We start from the raw sequence: 15,541 nt of genomic DNA on the forward strand, positions 1-15,541 counted from the left end.
TCCTCCTGCGGAGATCTGTATTGCAAGAAGAGGTGTCACTATCCTCACGGCAAAGAAGACAGGAGCTTCCAAAATCATCACAAGAGGGGTTTCAAAGAGAACCATTGGGTACAATGCGAGCAGAAAAGCCTCTGTTCTCAAACACTGGATGGATACTTCTGATATTGGTGGGGAGAGTGGGAAAATTTTTGGAAGGTGGATATGTGTCTGATGGAGTTTCCAGAAGCTACATGGCCATAGATGCCAGTATCAATTGATAGTATGGGAATATCTGAAGATGCAAGATCTGATGGTGCTGGCCAAGCCGATAGGATTGATGGACGGTCGTGTTCATGTACATGATAAGACAAATTTAGAAGACTTCTCACTTTCTTATGCCCCTCAGAGGGGCATCAGAGACCTCACCAACTCCTGTGTCTCTATATTAAGTATGACTTAGCTGAGAAATGGGGAAGGAATCATTAAGTGCCCAGAATATCTCCAGGTCAAGAAAGGAACATAAACAGGAAACAAACGGAGACTGATTTCCCTTCTTGTGGGACCTCAACGATGAGCTGAAACTGAACACAGCCCCCAGAAAACCACACACACCATCCAGATGAGGACCACAACCCAAGGGACCTCCACATCCCAAGTGGCCACCACAGGCAGATGGAGTGGAATAAACCAGGGAGAGAAGGACCACCTCCCCACCACTGCAGTGTGAGCTGTTATGGAAGATGACCTCAACCCCCTAGGCCTCCTCTTATTTCTCTCTTCCTTCTCCTCCACCTAACCCTCTGGAGAAAATGGAATCTAAAAGAAGAAGCAGGGAGCACTGAATCCTATATGACACTGGAAGATTTAAATTGAACCGGAGTTTGCTGTCTAAAAGTGACTGAAGACTTTTGGAATTCCCCTAAGGTCTGGGAAAAAAGAAGTGTGACATCAGAATAATCAGGTGGAAAATTATTTTCTCTTTATACATAGTGATTTGCAATTCTTCAATAAACTGGTGCATTAGTGTAAACTGGACATTCATTCTCTCTCTTCAACCGAGCTTTACCTGTATAGTTATTTGATGGACATAATGAGAAGTAGAATGCACACATAAGAACAGAATTCCAAGTGGGGCTTGGATCATTTATGTTAGTAAACATTATGAAAATCTGATGGAAGCCATGGACCTTCATCCCAGAAACACGAACAGATTCACTCACGGCCATAAACTTTCATGCATCTTAGGAAACCAGTAAACTCACTTAGCTCATTTGTAGGTCTCAGGTGAGGAATAGGTTGGAGGTAGCTCAGAATGCTATTTCCTAGTTACCTGATACTGAAGCCTCCAAGTGAGGAGGGCATGGATCTAGGATGCAGAAGAACCTAAGCCTGAGAAAGGAGCCAGCCATTGACCCTGGCAGCACTCCCTGGTTTACCTTAATCTGGGTGGTTATACAGGCTGGCTGCCTGTTATTTTAGTGATGGTTGATAGTAGTGGCCATAACATAAGTCACTTACATAAATGGGCAAGCAGTGAAGTCTGTGAATTAGAATACTTATGAAGTTTAGTTATTTGCAGAGTTACGAAAGCAGGTGAGACCCAAGGTCATTCCGTCAAACCACCAGTCAAGTAAGTGAAAGGGCAAGGATTGAAATATAAGAATGCTCTTAAGTGTGACTACATGCAACAGTTTGAAATCCTTTGTAAACAACTTCTTCTGCATGAAGACCCTCAGTAATCAGGTACACAAAAATCTAACTCCCCAGAGGCAGAGTCAACATGGCACTATAGACAGAAGCATCATGCTGTCCCTCTGCAGCAAAGACCCGAAAAACTAAGTAAAACAGATAGAAACATCAATCCTGGAACCGTAAGCACCAAGTGAAGGAATAAAGAACTTGATCAGGCATGAAATGGAACAAGAAACTGACAGAGAACAGAGAACGAGGAGAGCTACAGAGGGAGGTCCCCTACCAGCTAACATGGCATGGAGTCTCCATCTTGGATTATAGCCACCAAGGAATGCAGACAGAAAGCACGGGAAGGAAACTTCACAGCTCCCCAAGAGAGACAGAGCACCCAGTAACCAGAGATACACACTGTCCCACCTCCCACCCTTCTTCCCTGTACAAGGCCTCCACTGCTTTCCGATGGGCCACAGTATCTCAGCTGGAGATACACCAGCTCACTGCCCTGAGGTCTGCCCCGCCCCCACCAACCTGCCCCTTCAGCGTCATTTTTTGTTTTTTTTTTTAATTTTTGGATTTTTGTTGTTGTTGTTTCTCTCTCTCTCCCTTCCTTCTTTCTCCCACCCAGCTAGCCCTGTGTGCCATCCCCTCCCCTTCTTGACAGGCTGTGATTTTTTGGTTTATTTGCTTTGTTCTTTTTTTTTCCCTTCTGTTTCTTGTCTCTTGTTTCCTGCCCACCTAGTCTTGTGCAGCACCCCTGCCCTTTCTTAAGGGGCCATTCTGCAGCTCTCAGCTGGAAAGTCACTGCACCCTGCCTTCCTGGGCCTGTGATGCTGTCACTGACCAGCTCCCTCAGAGCAATTTTATTTATTTATCGTTTCTTCTCTCTCTCTCTGTCCCTTCCTTTCTTTTCTCTCATCTACCTAGCCCTGTGTACCACCTCCCTCTTCTTGGCAGGCTGTGCTGCACTGCTCTGCTGGAGAGCTTCTAGCACACAGCCTCCCTGGGTCTGCGTTGCCCCGCATAGGCTGGCTCCCTCAGTGTCATACTTTTTTAATCTTTACCATTCTCCAGTTTTCTTCTGTCTCCCACCTAGGCCCTGTGCTGGCTCTGCCCCTTCCTGACAGGCCATGCTATGCCACCTGATGAGAGAGACATCAGCTCACCCCCACCCCAATTCCACTTCACCCCCAATGACTGACTCCTGCATCACATATTTTGTTTTTTCCATTATTTTTATTTATTTATTTACTATGCTTGTTGGTTGGTTTCTTCTCTCTCTTTTACCTCTTTCCGTTCCTTTCTCCCATCCACCCAGCCCCTTCTCGACAGGCTGAGCCACACAACATGGTCCTGTCCCCACCCACAGAATTCTACCGCACTGCCATTTTATTTACTTTTTTTCTTTCTTTTTGCTTTTGTTTCTCTTCTTTCACCCACACACTTAGCTCCACACATCACATCCTCTCTTTTCCCTCCTGCTTATCTGCACCATGCGCCAAACACCACACCCCCAAGTGACACCAACTGAGTCCCGCAGACCCCACCCTGCACTGCTGCCCGGCCTCACCTTGTAGCCCCAGTTCGTGCCACCAACTACCCATCCATGCCCCTCCACCCGTACTAGAGCCACCCTGCTGCACCATAGCTGAGTGACTGGCCCTGCCCACCTGGACAAGGTGGTGAGAAGTATCATGCCCACAGGCTAGCAAGTAACAAAACACACTCAGAATGCCTGCCCAGACATAACCAAATAAAACAAAAAAGCAGGACAAAACAATTAAATCTACAGTCAATAAAATAAGAAAACAATTCCTGAATGTCTCAGAGACAGCAGACAATATCAAAACATAGTAAAAAAAAAGGACAGTATGGCTCCAGAAAGTGACCAAAATAAAATGCTAGATGACCTTCTAGTAGAAGAAAAGGCACTGGAACTACCTGATAGGGAATGTAAAACTCTAATATTCAGAGTTCTACAACAGATGAAGGAAAATGCAGGCAAAAATAAGGAAAAAATAGACAAAGTCATGGAAAATACAGACAAAATCAGGGAAAACACAGACAAAGCAATGGAAGAATTCAGGAAAATAATACAGGAACAAAATGTCAAAATAAATAAACTAGAAATCTTACAAAAACAGTGATTAGAAATTCAAAAGATAAACAACAAGATTTCAGAAATGGACAGTGCAATAGAAAGTTTTAGGAGAAAATTTGAAACAATGGAAGACAGGATCAGCAAAATTGAAGACAAATAATTGGATACCACTTTGTTTGAGGAAAAATCAGAGGAAAGAATGAAGAAAAATGAAGAAACCCTGAGAACCATGTGGGATACAATCAAATGAAAAAATTTGCACGTGATTGGATTTCCAGAACAGGAGGAGAAAATGGAAAACACAGAGAGGATCATTGAAAATTTGCTAACAGAAAACTTCCCTAGTATCATGAAAGACAAAAAGCCAACCATCCAAAAAGCTCAACTAACCCCATATAGGATAGACTCCAAAAGAAAAACACCAAGACATATAATCACACTCACTAAAACCAAAGACAAAGAAAGAATACTGAGAGCAACTCAAGGAAAACGAGAAGTCACGTACAAAGGGGAAACAAGACTAAGCTCTGATTACTTGGCAGAAACCATACAGGCCAGAAGGCAACAGGATGACATATATAAAATCTTGAAAGAAAAAACTGCCAACCAAGAATACTATATCCTGCAAAACTCTGCTCAGATATGATGGTGAAATTAGGATATTTCCAGATAAATAGAAATTAAGGAAACATATAAAAACCAAATCAAACTTATAAGAGTCATTAAAGGGATTCCTCTGGTTAGAGAACCAACAACATCAGACAACAACCTGAATCGAGGACATAAGACAGCATGAACCAGATACCAACCTAGATAATGAACTCTCAAGGATAAAACAAAATAAAAAATTTACAACAGGGAACTAGAAAGATCAATCTGTATGTGACAACAACGTCAGAACAATAAAAGAGGGAATAAACAGTGTAGGTATAGACCTCAAATGGAGAGGAAGTCAAAGCATTATCAAGTAATAAAGAACAGGTTTAAACTTAGGAAGATAGGGGTAAATTTCAAGGTAACCAAAAAGAAAGTTAACAAACCTACTCATAGAAATAAAGAAGAAAAACATAAAGTCTCAGTAAACACAAAATCTACAAAAATGAAAGAAATAGAAAAAAAAATCCACAAACAAAAGGAATTCAGCACAGAAGAGTAAGAGGAACAAAGAAAAGTCAGCACCACAATAAAGCACTACAAAATGACAGCAATAAACTCACACCCATTGTCATGGATTGAATTGTGTCCCCCCAAAATATCTGTCAACTTAGCTAGGTCATGATTCCTAGTATTATATGATTGTGTAATCTGATGTGATTTCCTTATGTGTTGTAAACTCTATCACTATGATGAGGTTATACTGATGATGTCTACAAGACTGGATAGTGTCTTAAGCCAATCTCTTTTGAGATATAAAAGAGAGAAGTGAGCAGAGACATTTGGGAATCATAGCACCAAGAAAGCAGTGCCAGGAGCAGAGTGCTTCCTTTGGACCTGAGGTTCCTGTGCAGAGAAGCTCCCAGACCAAGGGAAGATTGATGACGCGGACCTTCCTCCAGAGCCAATCGACAAAGCGTTCCCCTGGAGCTGACGCCCTGAATTTGGACGTGTAGCATACTGGACTATGAGAGAAATAAACTTCTCTTTGTTAAAACCATCCACTTGTGGTATTTCTGTTATAGCAGCACTAGATGACTAAGACACCTATTGATAATCATGCTGAATGTAAATGACCTAAATGCACCCATAAAGAGACAGAGAGTGACAGAATGGATTAAAAAAACAGGATCCATCAATATGCTGTCTACAAGAGAAACACCATAGAAACAAATACATTAATAAATATATTAAAAATCAAAGGATGGAAAAAATATATCAAACAAAGAGCAATCAAAAAAGAGCAGAGTGGCAATACTAATTTTGGATAAAATTTTTTAGACAAAATCCACCACGAAAGACTAGGAAATACATTATATAATTATTAAAGGGAAAATCTACCATGAGGACACAATCATAATAAATATCTACACACCCCATGACAGGGCTCCAAAATACATAAAACAAACTCTAACAGCACTGAAAAGAGAAACTGACAGTTCCACAATCATAGTAGGAGACTTCAAAACACCACTCTCAGTAAAAGAACATTTAGAAAGAAACTCAACAAAGATACAGAATAGTTAAAGGCCACAATCAACCAACTTGACCTCATAGACATATATAGAACACTCCACCCAACAGCAGCAAAGTACACATTCTTTTCCAATGCACATGAAGCGTTCTGCAGAATAGACCATATCTGAGGCCGCAAAACAACCCTCAACAAAATCCAAAACGCTGAGATAATACAAAGCATCTTTTCTGATCACTCTATAAAAGTAGAAATTAATAACAGAAATAGTAAGGAAAAAATTGAATACATGGAAAATGAATAACACCCTGCTTAAAAACTGCTGGGTAATAGAAGAAATCAAAGATGGAATAAAAAAAATTCCTAGAATCAAGCAAGAATGAAAACACATCACACCAAAACCTCTGGAACACAGCAAAGGCAGGGCTGATGTCAATTTATAGCAATTGACGCACACATCAAAAAAGAAGAAATGGACAAAATCAAAACATTAGCTATACAACTTGAACAAATAGAAAGAGAACAGCAAAAAAAGTCCACAGCCACCAGAAGAAAGGAAATAATAAAGATCAGAGCAGAAATAAATGAAACAGAGAATAAAAGAACAATAGGAAGAATCAACAAAACCAAATGTTGGTTCTTTGAAATGATCAACAAAATCGACAAACTACTGGCCAAACTGACCAAAGAAAACAAAAGAGGAAACAAATAACCCAAATAAGAAATTAAATGGGGGACATTACAACAGAATGAACTGAAATAAAAAGGATCATAACAGAGTACTATGAAAAACTATACTCTGACAAATTTGAAAACCTAGAGGAAATGGACAAATTTCTAGAAACACACTACTTACCTATACTAACACAAAATCTAACTCCTCCAGGGTCTCCAGACAAGCCTATTGTTTGTTGGAACAAGTCTAGAGATGGATAAGAAAGATCCACCAGGTAGGGACAAGGTAGTATTAATAATTAGGGTTCAAATAACATTCTGCAGTGCATAATGTGGTGCTAGGAGGTATCCTCTGGACGTGTCCCAAGCAAAGGGGGAAAGCAGGTAAGGTCTGAGCGCCTGATCACAGACCTATGTCTCCTGGCCTCCAAGGAATGACCTCAGTCCCTCTGAGTGAATCAGTTCCATTTTGTGGGAACCTAATTGAGACTGAATTTAATGCAAAATTTAATTCAAAATTTAGTCAGATTCTTAAAATATTTCTTTAAAGGGGAATGAAATTTTTAAATACTGTCTCCACGAACAAAAAAAAAAAAACAAAATAAAAAATTACTTGCTGTATAATACAAAGCATTACAAAGGCAGAATAATTAAACATTATCACAGTCAAAACAAGTATAAAAAAAATAGTTTTGTAAAACCAGAGATCAGAAATTCAGGATAAAAGGAGCAGAAGCCAACCTGAAGAAACTTCCAATGGCCAAATGTGAGATAACTTGAGCATCAAAAAAATTAATGTTAAGCATTACAACCTATTGAATAAAGAATTCATGGAAAAGTTAGACAGATGGAGGAAGTACGGGATGGCGACAGTGATCGCCTTTTGCTGACTAGTGACAAAAGCAGTGTTTCAAGATGAGATGGAGATCGAGAACTTCCAATATGGCAAGCACTCAGAAATATTTTTACCCTACCTGTGGTGATAACTTCTCTGTCATCAAGGAGGATTTGTAGAATGGGGAAGATGTGGAAACATGTCCTAGCTGCTCTCTGATAAAAGTGATTTATGAAAAAGATCATTTTTTGTATACAGAAACAATCCCACCAGCCCCTTCCACCCACAAAGAATTAGTTAAATTCTGAAGAAAGCTTTTGGAATCCAAATCCCAAACAATTGGGAATAAGCTGAGATGGAAAAATCAAATGCAAATTTACAGCCCTCTTCATGGGGAAAACCCTTTTGTGGCTTGTTGTGTTGTCAAGAGTATTGATTCTTTCTGTCAACTGCCACATTCATCTTACAATTAAAGAAGCCAGCCACAAAGTGACATACCTGAATTTCATGGTTACAACTTTGGATTGCAAATGTTCTTAATTTTCCATCCAAATTTTAAAGGAACAGAAGTTTAAATCTGTGCCTTCCCTTGGTTTTATCATTTTTACATCTCAAACATGTATTAATATCTCATAGGATCATCATCTACCACAGTAATTAGTATTCCCTAACAAAAAAGGGACTGGGTTTTTTGATTGGTAATTAAGGTGATTAAAATTAGCCCTTCCTGCGAAATTTGTTGTCAACTTTTCTGCTCTAAACTTAAGAAATTTAGCCCTGAACTTCTAGTTCCTGCCCAAGCTAGTCTCTTCAGTCTTGTCATTATTAAAATGTACATGTTAAAAAAAACCAATGAGTGTACATTTACATACATGCACACACACATGCACATGTGTGTCTTTCTTACCATGAAAGGAAAAAGCAAAAGTTGTGGGTGAAAATTTGAGGATTACCAAAATCCTCAAACTATCTCCTCACAAAATATTTATTATTGCAAAGGTAAAACAGTGATTTATGGAGAAACTTAGAAAACATCACCAGTACTGGGACTAACTGACAACACGTAGTTCCTGGTATGATGTACTGAGAACTCAGCATCGCTTCTATGGCACTGCAGCCAAAGGTGCACAGCCTGAATGTAACCATAAGAAAACATCAGACAAGCCCAAACCAAAGGGCACTCAACAACATATGTCCTGAACTTTTCAAATATGCCAATGTCCTGGAATAGAAAGAAAGGTTGAGGAACTTTTTAAGATCAAGGGAGAATAAAGAGACATGGCAACAGAATGCAATATATGATCTTGGATTTGCTTTTCACAAAATTGACATTGGAACTGGTAAAATATGAATAAAATGTGTATATTTAATAATAGAAGTTTATCAATGTCAATTTTCTGATTTTGGTGAATATACTAAGATTAAGTGATTTCCCTGTTTTAGGACATATGTGCTGATATTTAGGAAAAACAAGGCATTATCTGCCACTTACTCTTCAACAGTAAAGGAAAAATTATGAATCTATCTCCATCTACCCGTCAATGGATCCATTCAGCTACAAATGTAGTAAAATGTTAACATTTGGGGAATCAGAGTGCAGAGTACCCAAGACCTGTTTGTGCTTTTCTTGCAGTTTTCTGCAAATCTGAAATCTTATGAAATTAAAAAATTAGAGAAAAAGAGCCCAGAAACATATACACTGTTACTGTTTACTGGCCACATAATGAAACCACAAAAAGACCCTGGATAGTGTAGTCCTCAAGGAGTCAAACTCTGCTCCAGACTTGTACAATATCAAATTTACTCTGCCTGTTATGGATTGAATTGTGTCTCCCCAAAATACGTGTTGTTAATCCTAACCTCTATGCCTGTGGTTATAATCCTATTTGGGAATGAGCTGCCTTTGTTATGATAATGGGCAGGATTAGTGTAAGGTGTGTCTTCTATCAATCTCTTACAGGATATAAAAGAAGCAGATTAAGGAAGCAGAGATGAAGGAAAATAGATGCCAGGTCACATGGAAATCTCTAAGGAACCAGGAATTGAAAGCTGAAGAGACAAGGACCTTTTCCAACAGAGAAAGCTTTCTCCTACAGCCAGTGCCCTGAATTCAGACTTCTAGCCTTCTAACCTGTGAGAAAATAGATTTCTGTTAAAGTCATCCACTTGTAGTATTTCTGTTACTGCAGCACTAGATAACTAAGACACTGCCTCTGACTACACTATTCTCACTAAACATAACCTTAATTTCTACTACTGTATTTCAAAAATCCTAGGAAGAAAACTCATTGCCACGTTTTAAATGCTCTTTCCCAGAGCAATAAATGTGAAGGTAGGAGAATGATGTACTATTATTGGACCACAAGGTTTATTTGACAACTCTGTGGCACAGGGCAGCATCTATGATTAGCAAAATGGAGGAAAGGAATATTGAACAAACATTTGAAATATCATTACATATAACCATTACCAAAATAAAATACTTCACAATCCATATGTCCTTCAACTGATGAATGGATAAAAAAAGTAGTATATCCATACAATAAAGTATTATTAATCCATAAAAAGAAATGAAGTTCTAATGCATGCTAAAACATGGATTAATTTTGCAAATATTGTTAAGTAAAAGAGACCAAACAAAAAAGGCTGTATATGGCATCATTGTATTTATATGAACTATCCAGAATAAGCAAAAACGGAGACAGAAAGTGGAATTATGGTCGCTAGGGGCTGAGGGGAGAGGGGAATGAGAAGTTTCTGCCAATGGATATAAGGTTTCTTTTGGAGGTAATTAAAACACTCAAATTAAGAAAGTGGTGACTGCTGCACAACTTTGTGAATACACTAAAAACCAAGGATTTGTTTTTTAAATGGGTGAACTTTATGGTATGTTTTATCTCGATAAAGTTGTTTAAAAAAACTATAAAGTACTCCAAATTACTGGAATGGTATGAATAAATAAATGTTGTAAGGCTTCAGAAATTGATGAAATATCAGTTGAGACGTTTCAACAAACAGATGCAGCACTGAAGGTGCCCACTCGTCTATGCCAAGCAACTTGGAAGAGATCTGTATTTGTGCCCATTCCAAAGAAAGGTGCTTCAACAGAATGTGGAAATTATCAAACAATATCATTAATATCTCACACAAGTAAACTTTTGCTGAAGATCATTCAAAAGCGATTGCAGCAATACATCAACTAGGAGCTGCCAGAAATTCAAGCCAGATTCAGAAGAGGATGTAGAACAGAGGATATCATTGCTGATGTCAGATGGATCTTGGCTGAAAGCAGAGACTACTAGAAAGATGTTTACCTGTGTTTTATTGACTACACAAAGGCATTCAACTGTGTGGATTATAACAAATTATGGATAACATTACAAAGAATGGGAGTTCCAGAACACTTAATCGTGCTCATGAGGAACCTGTACATAGACCAAGAGGCAGTCATTCAAATACAGCAAGGGGATACTGCATGGTTTAAAATCCAGAAAGGCGTGCATCAGGGTTGCATTCTCTCACCGTATTTATTCAGTCTGTATGCTGAGCAAATAATCTGAGAAGCTGGATCAGGATTGGTGGAAGACTCATTAACAACCTTCAATATGCAAATGACAAAACCTTGCTTGCTGAAAGCAAAAAGGATTTGAAGTACTTATTGATGAAGATCAAAGACTATAGCCTTCAGTATGGATTACACCTCAACATAAAGAAAACAACTGGACCAAAAAGCAATATCGTGATAAATGGAGAAAAGATTGACGTTGTCAAAGATTTCATTTTACTTGGGTCCACAATCAACTCCCATGGAAGCAGCAATCAGGAAATCAGGCGACATATTGCATTGGGCAAATCTTCTGCAAAAGACTTCTTTAAAGTGTTAAAAAGCAAAGATGTCACTTGGAAGACTAAGTTGCACCTGACCCAATCATGATATTTTCAATCACCTCATATGCATGTGAAAGCTGGACAATGAATAAGGAAGACCGAAGAACTGATGCCTTTGAATTACGGTGTTTGCGACGAATATTGAATATACCATGGACTGCCAGAAGAATGAAAAATTAGGTCTTGGAAGAAATACAGTCAGAGTTCCCTTGGAAGCTTCGTATCACGTACTTTGGACATGTTATCAGGAGAAACCAGTCCCTGGAGAAGGACATCATGCTTGGTGTCATGGATTGAATTATGTCTCCCCAAAAATGTACGTGTCAGTTTGGCTGGGCCATGATTCCTGGTACCGTGTGATTTTCCTATATGTTGTAACTCCTACCTCTATGATGTTAATGAGGGAGGATGGGTTGCAGTTGTGTTAGTAAGGCAGGACTCAATTTACAAGACTGGATTGTGTCCTGAGGCAATCTCTTGAGATATAAAAGACAGAAGTGAGCAGTGAGACAGTGGGACCTCATACCATCAAGAAAGCAGTGCCGGGAGCAGAGCACGTCCTTTGGACTGGGGTCCCTGCCCTGAGAAGCTCCTAGTCCGGGGGAACACTGATGAGAAGGCCGATGGAGAGGAAAAGCCTTCTCCTGGAGCTGATGCCCTGAATTTGGACTTTTAGCCTACTTTGACTGTGAGGAAATAAACTTCTCTTCGTTAAAACCATCTACTTGTGGTATTTCTGTTATAGCAGCACTAGATGACTAAGACACTTGGTAAAGTAGAAGGTCAGTGAAAAAGAAGAAGACCCTCGAAGAGATGGATTGAGACAGTGGCTGCAACAATGGGCTCAAACATAACAATTGTGAAGATAGCGCAGGACCAGGCGGTGTTTCTGTTGTACGTAGGGTCACTATGAGTCAGAACTGACTCGACGACACCTAACAATAACAACAATGTTGTAACGACAACTGACTACTCACCTGGAAAAATATATAGGTTTATGTTTACTTCAAACCTCCTTCAAAAGAAGCCACAAAATACAGATGTCAATGGATAATTCTACCAAAAATGTTCTACACATTGTACAAGGGAGGCATACCTAAGATCATGTTAATTTCCAAAGGAACCCACTTGTGCTGATAATATGACAGCTTATGAAACAGAAATACATTTTTCACACTATGGTATAATGACCTCTGGTAAAAGGATTTCCCACATCCTTAACCATCATGAGGTTTCTTTCCTGTGTATTTTGATATACTATGAAATCTCTCTACCCTCTATGTATTTTTTGCTGTACAGAGAAAGTTGGCTTTCTAATGGTATTACACATTATATTCTAGGTTTTCTTCATTAGTTCCTCTAATATTCAATGAGGACTAATGTCTGGAAGAAAGTTTTCACATTTGTATTACTTTCTGAGGGCCTCTCCACAGTGTAAGTTTACTGAGGGTTGAATTCATGCAGAATATTTTCAATATTCATTATCTTCATCAGGTTTCTTTTCTGGATGAATACCTCCAATAAGGTCCGAACTCTGGCTCAAAAACTGTGGGGGTTTATTCCCAAGAAGATTGTTGTCCCTGATGTTAGTGAGAGTTGATTTCTTGAAGAGGAACTTCCCACATTGATTATACTCATATGATTTTTCCCATGTGGGTTATCTGAACTTTTCTCATCCCTGAGTTTGACTGAATTCTTTCCCACATTCAATAAATTTATAGTCTCTCTGCTATGTGTTCTCTGATGTACCATAAGGATTGGGTGACTGTTGTTGTATAATCATTACATTCATAGGGCTTCTCCCTTGTGAGATCTCTGATGTTCTCTGAGATTCGACTTCTTCCTGAAAACTTCCCTACAATCATTACATTCGTAGTTTCTCCCCTGTGTGCACTCTCTGATGACCTCAGAGGTGTGATCTCTGGTTGAAAGCTTTCCCATATACGTTACATTCACAGGGTTTCTCTCCTATGTGAGTTCTTTGATGTTGTCTTAGGGCTAATTTCTGGATTACAGTTTTCCCACATTCACTACATTCAAAGAGTTTGTCTCTTGTGAGTTCTTATGTTGACTTCTGGCTGAAAGTTTTCCCACATTAATCACATTTATAGGCTTTCTCCTCTGTGTGAGTTCTCTGGTAAATTCTAAGGTATGACTTTTGGCTGAAAACTTTCCCACATTCTTGGCATTCATAGGGTTTCTCTCCTGTGTGTGTTCTCTGATGTAACCCAATGTATGGTTTATAGTGGAAAGTTATTCCATGTTCATTACTTTCATAAGGTTTCTCCCCTGTGTGTATTCTCTGATGTACAGTGAGGGATGATTTATGGCAGTTTCCCACATTTATCACATTCATAGGGGTTCGTTCTCCTCTGTGTGAGTTCTCTGATGACCTCTAAGGTGTGACTTCTTATGGAAAGCTCTCACACATTCATTATATTCATAGCGGTTCTCTCCCGTAGGAGTTCTCTATTGTTGAGTAACGCTTGACTTCCAGCTAAAAGATTTCCCACGTTGATAAGGTCTCTCCCCTGTATGAGTTCTCAGTGTTGTCTTATGTCTTACTTATGCATGAAACCTTTCCCACATTTATTACATTTATAGGGTCTCTCCCCTATGTGAGTTCTCTGATATTGTCTCAGTTCTGACTTATACCTGAAATCTTTCCACATTCATTACATTCATTGGGTTTTTCCACTATGTGAGTTTTCTGAGGTTCACTCAAGTATGACATCCAGTTGAAAGATTTCCCACATTGACACATTTATAGGGCCTCTCACCCATGTGAGTCCTGAGATATTACTTAGGTGTGACTTCATTTTGAAAGCTTTCCCACAATCATTGCATTCAAAGGGTCTTTCGTCCATGTGAGTGCTCTGATGTGTCCTTAGGACTGATTTCTTGCTAAAAGTTTTCCCACATTAATTACATTCATAGTGTGTGTTTCCTGAATGAGTTTTCTTATGTACAATTCAGTATACTTTTCTAAAGAAGGATTTTCCATATTCATTGCACTCATAGGGTTTTTCCCTTATATAAGTTCTCTGAAGTATGTTTAATGCTGCTAGCAGCTAAAGGTTTCTTTACGTCTGTTATAATCACAGGATTTACCTGCTGTGTGAGTTCTCCGATGTTCTCTGAGGTCTGACATTTTGCTGGAAGTTTTCACTCCTGTGTAAGTTCTCTGAAGTTCAGTGATTCTACTGAAATTATTCCCACTTTGATTACATTCATTTTTATTAAATTAATTGTGATTCTTCTCTTCCATGTGAATGCTTTCAGATACAATGAGGGTTGACTTAACACACAAGTTTTTACCAAATTTATTATAATTATAAGGTTTTAGTTTTGTGTATATACTCTAAGGTGTAATGAAGGTATCCATGCTATGGAAAGCTTTTCCGTGTACATTATATTCAAAAGCTTGCCCCAAAGTCTCAATTGGTGCTGAATATGTTCCTGCTCATGACTGAGGGTTTTCACATTTTTATTATAAGCCAAATATTTCTTTCCAGTATTCATTCTCTCATCCCTAAAATTGTGGAGCCATTTCTTACATACATTGAACTCACCATTTTTATTTCTTGAAAAATTACATCGTGGGGCCAATGGTATGAGACCCAGGTAAGTAATGTCTGTAGTGTCACATTTATAGGGAATTTTTCTTGAAGTAAATATGTTTATGCCCTCTTCACATACCTTTCCTAATACTTTATCTTGGTCAGTGGTCAATATTTCATTGTTGATGACTAAAACTTGGCACAAATATTTGTCCTGGTTTTCCAAGCTCTTCTCCAAGCAGTCATCAAGTCAGTAGTATTCTTAGAAAAAGGAGAAAATTAAAAACACAATATGAAGTTAATGCCATGTTAAAAGACAAAAGCTCCTTTGACCATCTTCCCAAAGAATTATTAATTATTATCAGAAAACTGGGAAAGGAAGAGAGGGCAGGGATGCCTTCCTGAGGTGAATGATATGTTTGAGCACTTATGATCCACAGTATCCATTCCTCCTCTGATGTCTTTCCTGTTCCTCATCTGTACTGAGCACTTGGTTATTGACAAATACCACCTGGGGACCTCTCCTGTTCCGTTGTGTAACTTCTGAACTGTGTAAGACTTCTCTCTACATCAGCACCAGGAAGTCCTACACAGAGGGGAAGAGACCGTGATCTACAGATACTTGTGTCTCATAGTTTCCAGCAGTAAATATTTATTAAATGAAGACTTGGCTGAGGTTTCATGTC

General features: G+C 38.9%; 1 pseudogene; it reads left to right on the forward strand.

Annotated features, from left to right (window-relative positions):
- Positions 1 to 277: 277 nt before the first annotated feature.
- LOC101354023 (DPH3 homolog) lies at positions 278 to 7,715 on the forward strand (annotated as a pseudogene).
- The last annotated feature ends 7,826 nt before the right edge of the window (positions 7,716 to 15,541 follow it).

Source organism: Trichechus manatus, unplaced genomic scaffold (genome assembly GCF_000243295.1).
Source record: "Trichechus manatus latirostris isolate Lorelei unplaced genomic scaffold, TriManLat1.0 scaffold00082, whole genome shotgun sequence".
NCBI lineage: Eukaryota > Metazoa > Chordata > Mammalia > Sirenia > Trichechidae > Trichechus > Trichechus manatus.